We start from the raw sequence: 16,744 nt of genomic DNA, 5'->3' as shown, positions 1-16,744 counted from the left end.
TTGGTTTATTTCTGGGCTCTCTATTTTATTCCATTGATCTATATCTCTGTTTTTATGCCAGTACCATACTGTTTTGATTATTATAGCCTTATAATATAATTTGGTATCAGGCAGCATGATACCTCCAACTTTATTCTTCTTTTTCAAGATTGCTGAGGCTACTGAGGGTCTTTTTTGGTTCCATATAAACTTTTTGATTATTTGTTCTAATTCTGTGAAATACATTGGTGGTATTTTGATAACAATTGCACTGAATCTATAGATTACTTTAGGTAGTATGAACATTTTATTAATTTAAATTCTTCCATCTATAAACATGGTATATATGCTTCCATTTATTTGTGTATTCTTCAATTTCTTTCTTCAGTATCTTATAATTTTCCTAGTACAGGTCTTTACCTCCTTGGTTAAATTTATTCCTAGGTTTGTTTGTTTTTGTTCCTGATGAAATTGTAAATGGGATTATTTTCTTAGTTTCCCATTCTGATCAGTGTATAAAAATGCAACCAATTTTTTAATATTAATTATGTATCTTGCTACTTTACTGAACTCATTTATCAGTTCTAGTAGTTTTTGGTAGAATCTTTATCATCTGCAATTAATGAGAGTTTTACTTCTTCCTTTCCAATTTAGATATCTTTTATTTCTTCTTGTCTGAATGCATATTTATTTCTTGAATTACTTAGACTAGGTCCTTAAACACTGTTTATTAACACAAATAATTATACACACATGAGTATATAAGAGAGGGTACAAAAATGTTAATAAAGCCTCAATCTATGTGTTGAAAAGTAAAAGCTAAGAACATTAAAAAATAATTTTAAATCTAATAAAAGTTTCTTTGCTTGTTATTTAATGTAACTTAGAACAAGCTCTGGACTTCTTTTTTTTTCCTACTCATCTTTGGGAAACAAATAATCCTATATAGTTTTTAATTTTTATTTTCTACAATTTGAATATTAAGGATACTTTGTTATTTGCAAGCTTTAAAAATCATGAGCTGAGACTAAAATTTATGTAAATGAAATAATACAACATCAAAAGTAGCTTTACTTTATAATACGTAAGCACAAGAACATTATTTTGGCCAAACCACTTTAAAAGCAGTAATTCCTAATTTATACTCAATTCTGTATAATTAAATCATTGCTTTGTCTTTCTTGATCTAAAACTAGGCCAATTATATAATCTTCTATAAGAAAAACGTTTAAAGGAAAATATTACAAGTGTCAGACTTGCCCTTTTTTCCAATATATACAATACAGGGATAAATGAAATTACTTTTCTAATCTTAAGAAAAAGATCCTTAAATTAGTAACAACATCATAGTCCATGTGAAGGCTTCCATGAAAGAAATATGATCACATAAAATATATAAAATCATAATTAGAAATTAGCACTGTTGTGCTATCTACTATTGTAGATATCTTTGATACCTCCCCCTTCTGGTTTTTCTTATGGTTTTCTGATGATCACTTTGTCTTAAAGACTTTTGGGGGGAACACAGTATGATCTGATCCTTGCTTACCTGGCTCTTCCCACATGCTTCTGACATAGCCTATATTTCCAAGCATAAAGCTTAGCATCTATTAAAAGCACATGCTCTGGAAGGCCAGGAACTGAGTCAATTTTACTTTCTATTGTTATGTCTGTCTCTTTCCTGCAAGTACCAAGTACAACTAAGTTAGTTTGGAGATATTTTAAGTGGTAAATTTCATTTTTCTTTAGGAATAAAGAAAGTGATTATTTTCCAGAATAAGCACCGGTAATCACACATGTGCAAAATATGGCTATATGCCTACTTCCAGTAGCATAAAAGGGGAATTTCAAAATCCCTCAATATCTAGGGGTACAGAGACGACCCCTACCCCTGCTCACTAGAGACAAGAATCCATGGAAGTTGAAACCTTTAATCTCCTGCCAGGAGGACAGAGATACAAGCATGGCATACAAGTATTAAAATGATTCTATAAATAAAATGATATTTATAAACCTGTATAACAGTATTGACATAATAAAAATGTCAATAATCTCCCCTTAAAATTGCTGTAATCATTAATTAAATTCCTTCAAAATTCTTAGGACCCACGAAAATATTAAAGCCCTATACTTACAGCATACACTACATGTAGAAAAAAATCTGACAAGTAATTTGACAATATTCCAATAATTCTCACCATCATTCATTCAAATTAACTTAACATAAAGTTATCTATCAGCTTGTTTGAAGTAGTCCTCCCAGTCATGCCAATTTCTATATGAAACTAGAAACTTATCACTTAGTAAATGACTAACTGTAGGAAAAAGTCTGTCATTTTATAATCCCTTGTGTATTTTGCTTATAGAGGTCACATATAACAAACCAAACTGAGTAAGTGTTCCTAAAATAAAGAAGGAACTAGAGCACCTTATTTCTTCTTCCTCAGAGGAAAGACTTTGTTCTCACAAAAGTTAATTGAATTCTTGTCTTTAATCCTTTTTTCTTTATGTTCTCTGTTAACTCATCTCTTTTTTCTTTCTTCTTCTTCTAACTTGCCTTTCTTTCCTTTGCCCTAACAACTTTCATTATTGAAACTAAGAGTCCTATAAAGCTCTTAAGTTAAATATACTACCGAGATGCCAAGTGTCAATGAATTTTATCGTAAAACATTCAAGAGCACCGTATTTACTAATCATTACTACTGTCTGACTTCTCTGCTCTAGTAGCAAAACACTTTCTTACAAGTAGTTAATATACTGTGTTCTTACTATGTATCTCAGTGCTTGACAAAATATAAATGCTCAGTGTCAGGTTAATACTATTAATTTCATAAAACTCTGGTTTCAAGATCTGTATAAGAAAATGCCATTATTATCTGCATTGTTCCTGCAACCATCTTGTATTAAGAAAAAATCAATAGATAATTAAAATAAATCCTTGAAAGGACATAGTAATATTAAGTTGTCTAAGAAATGCCATTTTCATAAAATGCTGTGTTCTCTTTGCAAAACAGACTTAATTTTTAAATGTCACCTCAAGTTAACCACTGGGTCCAGAAGGATCCTGCACAAAAGATGTGAATTATAAAATTACCTCTCCTCTTCTATCAACATTCTTAACTGCCTTAGTATCTGATCTCAGTCAAGTATTAAGGAGAAAATCAATAATTATCTACTTAAATGATTCAGTATAAATAACTGATAGGCTTAAATATTTTCACAATGTACAAAAGCAACTTAACACAAATGGCATTTTATCAGAAATTATATGTTTAAGATAGAATTGTACTACAGTCCAAGTGTTGTTACCAGTTTAATTTGGACACTTTAATGCTCCCACTCCCCTTTCTAACCTTGGAGTTCTTTGGTATTTTGGAAGTAAACTGAACATAAACCCTAAATTACAAGGTAGTAGTAGTAGTAGCTTGCCTCTCACCTCATGACATCTGATTAGCTGCCCATCCTGTAAGGGAAGAAATATTTGGAATAGAGCTTTTATTTGCCTGTGAGTAAAGACAGTTCAGGATCTGGTAATAATTGTAAAAGTCCATGCTTGTCTTTTCAGCTACCTCTAAGCTTCCCTTCCCTTTCTCCTGCCTTCTAAGTTCTCTACTTAGAATACACCCAAAGTGTATTCTTCACACCTCCCATCCCCAAGAGGCCACTGTCTTCCAGTTTCCCTTACCAAAACAGAAAAGGACTTAAAGATTGCACTCAGTAGTTTAAGGCAGCTAAGAGAAATGTTCACCTTTTGAGTTGACTTGGTTTGAGGGTATAGGAGCTTTGTTTTTTATTTTGCTGAGTCCACCAGGAAAATACTTTAGTCCTGATAATAAGCCTGGGGGAGCTGCGTAAAGAGTCAACTAATGTTACTTAAGTTCTCCTTTGCCTTCTCCACTCTTTTACTTTATTATTTGGAAGCTAAGAATCTCAAATTCCAAGGATCCAGATTCCATTTTCATGGCGTCCACTTCCTTCTCCTGATTTGATATCCCTTTCCTTCTTTCAGAATGGTGGTCATTTTGTAACTAACTCCTCTCTCCCTCCAACCTCCTGCAATGGGTCTCTTGCCCAGACTTCTTGTAGCCTCTGGCAGGTGAGTAAAGGAGCCATGAATGTCTAGGGAAAAGGGTGCATAAAATTCATGAATGGCTAAGCTGAGCTTATGGACTCACCCAAACATGAAATTCAAACAAAAGACCATCACCGCTACTACCACCCCCTTACAGCTGATGTCAAAGATTCATCATTTGTATTTTTCACAGTGTGCTTGGGAAAGGGGGTTGGAAGTGGTTAGTTTAATGATAACAGACATTAATCAGTACACAATACATGATATCAGGAAAAAAATACCGGCTGGCAATCATTATACATACTAGAGAAAGCAATGGGAAAGAAAAACTTGAAAAACTGTATGTTAGAGTTAATTACAATTATATATGTAACTGCTTTTAATTTCTGCCTAATATTATACAACATAATAAACATGTATATCATAAAGGATAGATAAGATAAAGATAGAAAAGATAAAAGAAACACTTTCAGTGTTTCTTTTTTTTAATCTTTGCTGAGGATACTTTTTTAATTGATTTTTTTTAAAGAGGAAGAGTTGAGAGGAGAGAGAGAGAGAGAAATATTGATGAGAGAGAAACATCTATTGGTTGCCTCTCTACTGGGGACTGAACCCACAACCTAGGTATGTGCTCTGACTGGAAATTGAACCCACAAACTTTTTGTTGTATAGGACAACACTCCAAACAACTGAGCACCTGGCCAGGGCTCGGATTTTATTTTAATGCAACTGCAACCTTCCCTCCCAACGTCTACCCCTGCAGCTTCATTCAGGGGTGTAAGGACAATAAACACCTACTTATTATCCCCATTGTACATATGGAGAAACTAAGAGGCCAAGTAAGCTTAGGCCAAGATCAAATAACTAGTGTGGAACCAGGATTTGAACCTAGGTACTGTTATTTATTTATTTATTTATTTATTTATTTATTTATTTATTTATTTATTTATTTATGAAAGTGGAAGGAGAAACATCAATCTGTTGCTCCATTAACTATCAGGATATACTAAACCATCTAAATATATGTCAATAGGGAAACAGTTGAATAAAATATGTTACACCCATCTAAAGGAATACTACATTTTAAAAAAGAAAGTTCCTTTCATTCCCCTTCCTACTTTGAGGATGGGGTGAACTTATTGAATCACTTGCAAAAATAAAGTATGGAAAAAGAAAAATAGTAACCTTACAGAGGAAAAACCTGGAAAACAATACCTTAACCAAGTGATTTAAGTTAACATCCCAGTAATGTCATGCAAATACCAGACATTCCCTTCCATGACATGATGAGAAGGGCAACTCAACTTTGTATATTATTTCCAAAAATCCACAGCCCCATTCTAATCATGAGGAAAACATCAGACAAAGCCAAATGAGAGATGTTCTATAGAGTATCTGGCCAGGACTCCTCAAAATTAATCAGAAAAGACAAGAAACTGTCAGAGGAGACTAAGAAGACATGAGAACTAAATGCAATGTGTATTCTGGATAGGATCATGGAAGAAGGGTTTCCACACCCTCTTCTTCACTTTCTCCACCAACTTTATTTCTGCTAAATGCACTGCACACATTTTATTCTAGCCAAACTAATCTGACCACCAATCCCTCAAAATAACCAGCTTGTTTCCCAAATCCACATCTCACCTGGCAAAACCTACCTCTAAACTTAAAAAGCCACTCACCCACTGGTACTACCAAGCATCCTGTATATTTTGTCTATAACAGGAATAGCAAATATAGGCCATCGATACTCCTACATTCATGACAACATTGCTCAATGATCACAGTAGCCTTTCCCACTAAATCCACATGATGCCTCCAAATACTTCTTAATGTCATGTTCCACACAACCATTATCATGTCTGTTCCATGCAGCCACCATTATCAATCAAAGCTAACCAAGAAATAAACCCATTTGCCATATATAGTCTCTACTACATTAATCTGTTTGCCTTGGATTTCATGTATATTTATTTATACACACCCCTATTTTGATCTGAAAAGAACTTATAAGACTTATGAGAATACAAGAACCATGAAAAGCTAATACTTTAAACAACAAAGCAAAAGAATCAAGAAAACACCAAAAATGGTGCCAAGAAAAAGGCTAAAAAAATGTACAGCATAAACCCTATATGCCCACTTGGGTGTGCCACAAATCTAACTTTGGCTTTCTAGTAGTCATCACAAAAAGAAAAACCCAGTCCATAGTCCAGGAGCTAAATAGCAAAGTACTAAAAAGCAGAACTATTCTTGGTACTTAAGTAATTGTTGTAAAGCAAAGAGAACACTAGGATATACTAGATATACAAAACACACAACTGCTAGTTTTCAAAGGGTTGGACTGTTTCTGACAGTATCCATAAGGAAAGACCTATGGCATCTTACCAAAGACCAATGCAGCTAAAGGTATGTTACAAAGAACAAACACAAGCTCAAAAAATCCACTGTGTCCTTTTACTTGGTTTCCTCCTTCATTGCCTCCCTAAGTAAAAATAAACTCTTTGAAGACAGGAACCATGTTTTTTATCTCTTACATTGAGCCCACCACACTATGTATTCTGCAAAAAAAAATAACCTTCAATACCAGTGAGAATGTCCATAGCACAATTCATGCTACCGATAAAAATGCCCAAACTAAACACAGGAATCCCCACTCCTACTCAACAGACTAAAAATGATAACTGAAGTCTCAATAGGATTTCTAAAACTTCTATACAGTTACTGAATCATAATTTAATTTGCAATGCCCCAATGGCATTTTTTCTTGTTTTGTGTACCCCTAGCACAAGGCTTCCAAAAATGTCATTAATATCACCAAATCTGATCAAATAAAATGAAACCCACAGCTAAAGCATTGGCAATCCCTATCAAAGGAAAGATAATGTCACTATCTTTCAAGAATATAATCAATAGCTCTTTATAAACTAGCTGACAAAACACAGGTTCATTTTTTAAGTGACTCTGCAAGTCTGCTAGTAGATAATGAATTATAATGCAGATTTTCCCTATTTCTCTCCAAGAGTCTGTAGTTTCAGTAAATGCTGAACTACTAGAGAGAATAGTACTTCTTAATGTACACACATATCATCAAACAAGCTTATATATCCCTTAATGACAACTACTTACACCCCTCTGCTTTACCTGGTCAAATCGGAAATGCAATAAAGACTAATAAATTATTTAAGTAAAGCGGTTATAAGCAACTTAAGTATTTACAAACTTAAATTATTACTCTTAAGCATAGGCATTAAGACACATTAACAATCCTCTATTTGTATTTTATTAATGGAAATCATTAATAAATAAGCAGTCTAATCCTACAATGGTTTAGTGTTTTTTTTTTCCTTTTTCCACACAGTCAGTATTTCAGTTTGCAGTGTTCTCCCCATTCAATATCCCGTGTATGAAGAGGCACACTCTATCATCCCCAGGAGAAGGTAGCTGTAATAGAAAAAGAACAAAGACAGGACTGGGGAGCAGTGCAGGGAGAAAATCCAATTCCTTTATATTTACCTTTATTTCTTCATTTATTAAAATGGGATATGACAATTATCTCTACTTGATGGGATTACTGGGAGGATTAAATGAGATAGCATTTGTAAACTGCCTAATAAAGGCATATAAAATAGATCCTCAATAAGTATTAGCTCTCTTGCCCTTTTTTTATAGGTAGGAAATGGAAGAAGCTGAGCAGGTGACTTTTCCAAGGTCAATGCCTAGTAAGTGTAATACACAGGTTAAAACTCTGACTTAGGGCCTAATGTTCTTTCCATTATACCATGCACCCTTAAAATAGCAGAACCCAAGACTTCATGATCATAAATGTTAGGCACTCATTATATGCAAAGGAAAAAATTAACAATTTGAATACCTATTAAATGGCCAGGTATTACACTAACATCTTTCCACCTAACTAGCCTAAAAAGTAAGTGTAGTACTTTATTATCCCATTTTACAGAGACAAGGCTAGTAAGTTTTAATGCAAGCTTAATTCAGGTCTGTTTACTCCAGTATTTTCCCCTTACTATCCTACCTCAAAAGCATGTATTTAAAAATCACTGTCTACCAAAATTAAATTTTAAATGGCCTGGAAATGTTCTCAGATTTTTCCAATTTACTAGCAGAAATCATCCCTATAGTTCCATCATCCTTTTTCCTTAAATTTGTTCTTGGCAGGCCAAAACAATTTATAATAATTATGGTAATAAATATATATTTATATGGCATGTTACAGTTTAGTATTACATATTTCTTCATTTTTATTAGATGTAACTACTGAGGTTTTTCACATGTTGTCTCACATTTCATTTAATATTTTCAAGTTTTCTGTGAGGTAGGGATTATTACCATTTTATAAATAAGACAACAGAAGTTTGAAAAGGGAAACTTGCCTAAGGTTATACAACTAGTAAGTACAGGACTTTGCTGGGGATCTCTCTAAGAGAAAAGCTCATATACTCCTACATCCACTAATTCATTTAATCATTTGCTTTTGTCAACTTATCAGAGCTGAGAGAAGATAAGTGTGAGTGGAAGGAAACCTTCACCAAAAATGTAATACAAAATAAAATCATAAACTTGATAGAACAATAAAAACAGGAAATATGAGAAAGGTTGTCTAGGATCTCTTCTTTCCCTAAAGGTTGTCAGGTGATTTCTAAAAGATGTTTAAAAAATAGACACTTTAAACTATTCCAGAAGACAGGGAAAATAAGGAGAATTCCCCAATTCATTCTTAACAGCTGGCTTAATCTTGATACCAAAACCAGGCAAGAATGGCAAACTAATAAGGAAACAAATATTATACTTATCTTTTCTGACTATAGACACAAAAGCCTTAATATATTTAAGTGAAAAACAAAGGATTTGTATAGAATGATTCCATCTGTAAAAGAAAAACATTGTGTATAAATATGTATGTATGTGAGTACAGTTGGATCTCTAATATATATTTGCACATATGTACACAAAAATACAAAGATATATGTTTGCAAATATAAACCCTGAGCTGTTAACAATGATTATCTGGGAGAAGAGTGGTCTTGGAGTAAAAGAAGGAAAGAGGACAAGAAGTAAATGAGAGATTTTCAGCTTTAACTCTATATATCCACGTATTATTTGAATTTTATAATTAACACACGAGGTCTATCCAGAAAAAGTCCAGCCACTGTTAATATACGGAGAGAAGTTTATGCAACATAGATGTAACCTGGCAGCCCAGGAGAGTAGACATGTATGTGCACACCTGAACAATGAGGACTTCACTGTACCAGTCAGTGGGGATGGTGGATGCTGCTGAATGAGCATGTTTACTGTATGGCCTTCGCATTCAAAATAATTCAGCAAGAACAGTAATGAATAGGCATTAAATTTTGTGTTAAGCTTGAACATTCCTCTGCAGAAAGTATCTGCATGATTCAGAAGGCTGCAGCTATGGATAACTGGTGATTGGCAGCTTTATCACGAAATATGCCAGCTCATGCAACACATGTCATGACATTTTTTGGCAAAACATCAAATCACCCAGGTGACTCAGCCCCACTGCAGCCTAGATCTGGTGCCCTATGGTTTCTTGCTTTTCACAAAACAAAATCACCTTTGAAAGGAAAGAGATTTCAGACTATCAGTGAGATTTTAGAATACAACAGGGTTAGGTGATGGTGAATCCAAAAAAAGATTTTGCCGAGTGTTTTGAACAGTGGAAGAGACAATGGGAGAACTCAGTGAGGTACCAAGCTGCCTACCTTGAAAGGAACTGAGGCACCATTGTCCTGTGTACAATGTTTCTTGTATCTTCTTCAATGAATGTCTCTATTTTTCATAGCGTGTGGCTGGATACTTTCTGGACAGGCCTTGGTATATCACGTTTAACAATTAAAAAATATAAATGAATAATACAGCCTAAACATCAATTTGCTATTATCTCCTCTACTTGGTATAGGAAAAACTAATTCTTTTATCTGCTCATTGGGCATTCATTCATTCAACAAACCTCAGGATATAATGCCTATGTTTGGGCACTGAGTGTATAAGCACTTGCACCAGCAGGTACTTAGAACCTATTTTCCAAAACCCAAGATGGAACAATAGTCACTTCTGTAAGAAACAATGTTGAGTTTTAATTCATTCTAATTTTTATGATTTATTACCTTTTAGGTTACATGAGAGGAGTAAAAAATATTTTTTTCTGCCCTAGCTGGTGTAGCTCAGTGGACTGAGTGCAGGCCTGTGAACCAAAGGGTCCTGGTTCGATTCCCAGTCTAGGGCACATGTCTGGGTTTCAGGCCAGGTCCCCGGAGGGGGTATGCAAGAGGCAACCACAAATTGATGTTTCTCTCTCTTTCTCCCTCCCTTCCCTGTTCTCTAAAATTAAATAAATAAAGTGTTAAAAATATTTTTTTCTGAAATTTACACTATCATTCTAAAAAAGAGTAACAGATAATTTGTATTGGTGTCTCTTTTTTTGCAATTAAAAAAGTGTATTTGTATTCATTCATTAAACAAAGGTTAGAGTTCCTGCTATGTGCCGGGCACTATGCTGGACAATGGACATACAAAGATTAATATGTAACACATGGACTCTACTTACCCTCTAAGGAGTTGAGAATTTTGCATATACATGGTGCAGGCTAATACATAAAAACTGAAATATATATCCTAGTAATCCTTCAATTCAAAGTGAAACTGGAAGACTAGTTCAAAAATCAAAGTTAATTTCAGCTTAACCTAGAAAATCTTAAAATTATTAAAAATGTAAAATTGTCCAATTACTTTAAAATTAAAAGGAATAAATTAACAAGAAAACAGAGAATATGGAAGCTGTGGAGGAAGAGAAAGCACAAGGTCTCAGTGAATAGTGGGTTCTAGGATTAGCTATGCCACTAAGATGTTATTAGCTTTAATTGCTCTGTTTCCCCACAGGATGTATGGAAATCACATCTACCTTATTAGGGTAAGAAAAAAAAGAATTTATTTAAGAAAGCATAACAAAATGTGGTGAATATGAGGCAATGTGGCCACAACACCTGCTTTTTGTTGTTTGATGTTTTATTTATTATGCCCTCACCTTGGCAATGATTAGCCAAGACAATCTGCAAACACAAGTCAACTTCTGCATGCCTCATGAAGTGAAAAGAATGTAGGAAGCAGAGTCAGAAGACCTAAGTTCACAGTCAGACTTTTACTCTTATTAACGACATAAGGTTAAAAAGAAGCAAATTAACCTCTTTGCACCTTCCCTAGCAGTAAAATAAAAATAAATGTATTTATAGTATTCTTTCAAAGACTAAATAAGAGAATACATGTGAAAATATAAACCTAGAAATGATCATAAATCAAAGACATGTTTCCAAAGAAGATACACAAATGGCCAATAAGAATATTAAAAGATGTTCAACATCATTAGGGCATTAGCACAAAGCAAATGAAAATCACAATGAGATACCACTTCACACCCACTAGAATGACTATCGTCAATATAGACAACATTTTAACAAGTGTTGGAAAAAATAGAACCCTCATACTTTTTTGGTGGGAATATAAAATGGTGCAGCAGCTATGGAAAAGTTTGATAGTTCCTCAAGAAGTTAAACACTTACCACATGACCAAGTAATACCACTTCTAACCCAAGAGAACTGAAAACATCATGTTCACAGCAGCAGTACTCATAATAGTCAAAAAAAGTAGAAATGTAGCATATCCATACAATGGAATATTATTCAGCATAACAAGGAATGAAATACTGATACATATGCAATACAATATGGAGGAATCCTGAAAATACTTTGTTAAGTGAAAGACACAAAGGGACACATATTGTATGATCCTGTTTTCATGAAATGTCCAGAAAATGAAAATCTACAGAGACTGAAAACAGATTAGTGATTGCTAAATACAGGGGAAGAGGAATGGGAATGACAGTTAAAGGGTAGAGGAGTGTCTTTTCAGGATGATGAAAATGTTCTTGAATTAGGATACATGTTTGCCCAACTTTGTGAATATGCTAACACCACTGCATTGTCACTTTAAAAGAGTGGAATCTACTGCACATGAGTTATATCACAATAAAAGAAAATAATTTCAGAAATTTTAAGTTTCTGCTACTTTTTGTTAGTAAATATGCTACTTTTCTCAAGAGGTTGTTCCTGTTACTTGTAACAGCTATGAAAGCTCTTTGAAATTAGATGTTACACAGATAAATGGTATTTTTAGTGAACTCAAACTACTAATTATGCCAGAAAAACTTTCTACAGATCATATTAATTTGGTATAATTTTATTTCTTCAAAAGGAAAATTTTTATTAATGTTAAGTGTGTTTTCAGGAAGTAAAAAGAGCTTCAAGGAGTCTTTAAGCACATAAAAAAGGTCAAAATGTAATACTGTCTGCTTTTTAAATTAGTAAACATTTAGCTTTTAGATAAGCCTGTCAAACAAAAACACAAGTAGATGAATTTTGCATCCTCTTCTCTACCACTTCACATGTTCTGGAGTCTGCTGTCAGCCTTCTAGGTCCATCCATCCATCATCAGCTCCTAATCTTATCCACCAATTAGTCCTTCCAATTATAATTTACAGGGGTTAAAATGCTTGGTAAACTCTTTAAACATCATCAATTTCATTCCTTAATGTGGGGGAATTTACAGAGTAGGCCCAATTTTTAAGGTTAAATTAAATCTAGATTGTTTGAATAAATATACAGAAAAATTATTCCTTGGATTTGGATGTACAATCTGTAAAGTTGTGTAATGCTTCTTAAATCCTTAGGGAATGTTTACATGTCTTTGGTCGTGGGGTAAAAAGAAAGTCACTAACCTCTGTCCACACAAAGTATTATGTATAAAAGCTTCCTGGTTCCCGAACAAAGAAGTATTTCATTGCTCAAAGCAAAAGGAAGATATTTTTTTTCTATTTAGTATTGTTATACTGAAATAGCACACCAATGAAACCAGCTAGGTAAGAGCATGACTCAAGGAATGTAAACGAAGATAAAACTCTTCTTTATTCTGTATTCTTCCTTGGGGGAAGAAAAAAGTTTCTCACGCCTAAGAAAATAGGGTTTGTTAAGCCGAGGGAAACCATGTGGATTAATATTTTCCAACACAGGTGTATTTTGAGTGGCAATTTTAATTTGAAGGTTTCCCACTCAATGCTAGGGTGCATGGCGGGTATACAGACAAAACGTGAAGAAAGAGGTGACCTGTCAAACAACTGCTATCAAGTTACCCCCTCAACAGGGCTTCAGACTTCTCAGTGAGGTCTGTGCAAGAGAGGAAGATGTCAAAGCACCATGAGAACCACGGAGGCTGTCACAGCAGCCCCCAATCCAAACCATGCATCCCAGGGTGAAGTCCCACCCGCACCCTCAAAAGCAGGCCAGACTGCGGCTCTTTTCCAGTATGAGTCTACCTACCATGCAAAAAATAAATACATAACCAGAGATCCTTGCCAACCCTCTCTCCCTTCCCTTTGTGGCTCCTCCAAAGGCTTAAAGGATGTTAACGTCCTGCAGGCCCGCGGAAGCCAAGCCTCACTCCAGCCAGGAAGACTTCCAGGAGGCTGGGCGCAGCCCGGGAGCCTCGGGCTGGCGTCTCCCATCCACCGGGCGGGCTGGTCTCCCGCCACACAAAGGAACCGCCGCGGGCGCTGGACCCGGGGACTCGCCCCGGAGGCGTGCGCCACAGCTGGTCCCGGCACGCCAGAAAATACGGATTAACACCTAAACCTGTTGCACGATTCGGGTCCCTTTCACCCAGTAATGAAGAAGGGCGCTCAGGAGGGGAGACGTGAGCGCCCCGGCTTTGCGGGCCGCAGCCGCAACCTGCAGGCGGCGGGGAGGCAGGGACTGCCTGCCTGGTTTCCCACCTCAGGCGCTTTGTCTGCGGCCGCGACGACAGCGGGGGCTGCGGCAGGGGCTACAAGGGCAACAGGGGAACAAGGGCGGTGGGGCAGGGTCGCCCCTCCCTCGGCCGCGCGGCCCGCCCGGGTGAAGAAAGCCGGCCGCCACCACCGCCTCCACGCGCCCGCTCCCGCCCCCGCCGCCCGGCCGCGGGGCCTGCGTGCTCCTCCCGCCCAGGCCGCCACACGGCGGCCACACTCACCTAGCTGACGCTGGCTACCGGTTGCTCCGAGGCGGTGGGGAGGCCAAGGGGACGCAAACGAGACTCGGGCGGAGGGCGAGGCGGGAGAAGGAGGGCCGGAGCGGGCCCGCGCGACTGCTGCGGCGGCGGACTCCAGTCACTCGCGGCAAATCGCGTCCGGCCCCTGCGTGCGTCAAGTGAGGGGCGGCGTCGCGGGCAGCAGGACGACCTCTGAGTACCCGCGGCCCGGCCCGAGCCGCGTCCGAACGACCCGCACGCGCCCGGGAGCGGCTGCGCAAAGACCCCGCCCAGCTTGGGGAAGGGGGCGGGGCTGGGAGTCCCTCAAGAGCTGGAGTGGGGGAGGGACTGGGAGGGGGCCTCTGAAGCTCCTCACGGACCCTGGGGTTCTTACCCAGCGCTCAGGTGGTAGCCTCCAAGCCAGCAGGCAGTGTGGGGTAGTGGAAGGGGCACTGTATCGAGGGTGAGGAAACCTAGGCTTAAGAAGAACCCGTCTACTTGACACCTTGGCATTTGTTTTTTGGTTTTTCTCTCACCGTGAAATTTGTATGTAGGTTCGAGACTGTGGTGTGTAATTTTCCAAAATTCTAACATTGCCATCCATTCTCGGTTTGTTGGGATTCAGGAAATGCCCAGAGATAATGGTCTCCCCTCCCCCCACCGCCCCCCCACCCACCCCAGTCCGTGATGTGGCTGAAGGATGAAGGCCTCTGGGAGAATTTAGCGGGGAATTTGTAGTGAGGAAGGGCTGAATTCATGGCATTTCTATTTCCTTGAAGATGTTGCCACTGCACAGTCCAAAATCGCCCTCTGACAATGGCTACTTCCCCATCTCCACCAGCCTTGGTTTTTCTTTCCAAATGTACTGGCTTTGGAGTCTTCATTCTTCTAATTTTATTGCGCAAATCATTTTTATGTCATTTCCTGATTTCGCTTCAAAAGAGTCATCAACTAATACAGACTCAGGGCAGCCACGTGTTCCCAATCCCAGGCGTTCCATATTACTCACTCTGCTACTCAGTTCACCATCACCTTATTTTATGGGTAAAATCTGGCCCTTCCAACAACTAGGCAGCTAAATTTATCTCTACTAAAGTTCTCTGATGTAAAATCCCATGGATGAAACCTTCTTAATTCTGTGACTAATAATCTGTCTCCACTACTTCAGCCTCTGCCACTCTTTAGGTCAAGCCTTTCTAATTTCATTTCTGCTTCTGTCTTACATGACTGCCAGAGGATGCTCCAAAAACACAGAGACTCCTTTAAAAATTTTCGGAGGCTCTCCACCTAGACAATCAGGATCAATTTAATTACAATAGTAAACAAGGCCTTTTATGATCTGAACCCTACACCTCCTCAGCTTCCACTCCAACTCCTACCACATGTCACACACAGATTCAACAGACTCTGTTTTTGTGCCTTGGTAATATTTTCCCTTGTCTGAAATCCTTCCCTCATTTAACCAGGTGAACCTCCTACTATCTTTCAAGACAATAAAGATAATACATCATTTTCACTTTGTAATCTTCCCTGACATACTGTCCCTTCACCACACCTACAACCTCACCCTACACATTTATGCTGAGTCAAATACTCTCTTTTCTGCTTTCATAGAAACTTTTGTCTATTCTCTACAATAATCATTAAAACTCTTTTTATCCATTGCTTTGCCCGGTGGTCTTTTCTTATTAGACTGTGAGTTCCTTAAAAGGATTGAGATTTCTGTTTACTTCATTTTTGGCTCCCAAATAGAGCACACTGCTCAGCACTGAGAAGGTTCTCTTTAAGTATTTTTCAAAGTGTTGATGCCATTATTCATTTCAACAAATACATGCTGAGCATATCCCCTCAACAAGAGGGAAACACGGTACAATCCATAGTCCCTGCCTTCCTTAGCCTTTCTCAGTATTCTGTTCTCCTTTACTAGGTAGCATTCTCTGCTTATCATTTTAAACCCCCTCCTACTACCACTCACATTCTTTGCTTGTTTTAATAAAGCAAAAGCATGCCAAATAATTCATATTAGGAATTCACAAAACATCCCTGCCCTTCCTCTTTCCATACCCTCTAATTCCACCCTCTATTACCCAGTTATTAGATAAGGGTAACTGCTGCAACAGAAAAAAAAAACATTAGATTGTAAATGCAGAGAACAAAGTTGGAGTGTTTCATCTTCTAATAACTACAGAATGCACATAGCTCAATCAACTTAAATTCACTAGACCACTTCTGGAGGTCCTTTGGCTTTATGATTAACATTCATTTTTAATATTTTTATTAATAAGGTATATACATAAATTGAGGGACTACCAGATCCTGGCAAAACAGTTGTTAAGCATATGATTGATTAATCTCCGAGTGATAGGGAAGCACTCACTACCTCACAACAGTATTCATCTATGAACAGTCCTGTTCATTGCTTCACCAACTGAAATGTGTCTTACTATAAATTGGGTAGGTAGCTATAGTATTGGTAGAAACACCACTGGATTTAAACACAAAGTGGTGTGGTTTATAACTTCCTAGCTGTGTGATCGTGGACAAGTGCAAAACATCTCCAAGTATGAGTTTGATCAACTCTAAAGGGGAAAAAT

At 37.3% G+C, this 16,744-nt stretch overlaps 1 protein-coding gene across 1 annotated transcript in view; it reads right to left on the bottom strand.

Moving 5' to 3' along the window:
- Positions 1-14,423, bottom strand: part of SESTD1 (SEC14 and spectrin domain containing 1) — a 97,335-nt gene extending 82,912 nt beyond the window's left edge. The window contains exon 1 of the mRNA XM_045842967.1: positions 14,154-14,423. The gene's annotated coding sequence lies outside the window, so the exon portion shown is untranslated. The remainder of the gene's footprint in view (positions 1-14,153) is intronic.
- Positions 14,424-16,744: the final 2,321 nt, after the last annotated feature.

This window comes from Phyllostomus hastatus, unplaced genomic scaffold (genome assembly GCF_019186645.2).
Source record: "Phyllostomus hastatus isolate PE091 unplaced genomic scaffold, TTU_PhHast_1.1 phas_contig_1, whole genome shotgun sequence".
Classification (NCBI taxonomy): domain Eukaryota; kingdom Metazoa; phylum Chordata; class Mammalia; order Chiroptera; family Phyllostomidae; genus Phyllostomus; species Phyllostomus hastatus.
Note: the sequence above shows the minus strand (reverse complement) of the source record. Positions and strands in the feature narration are given on the sequence as shown.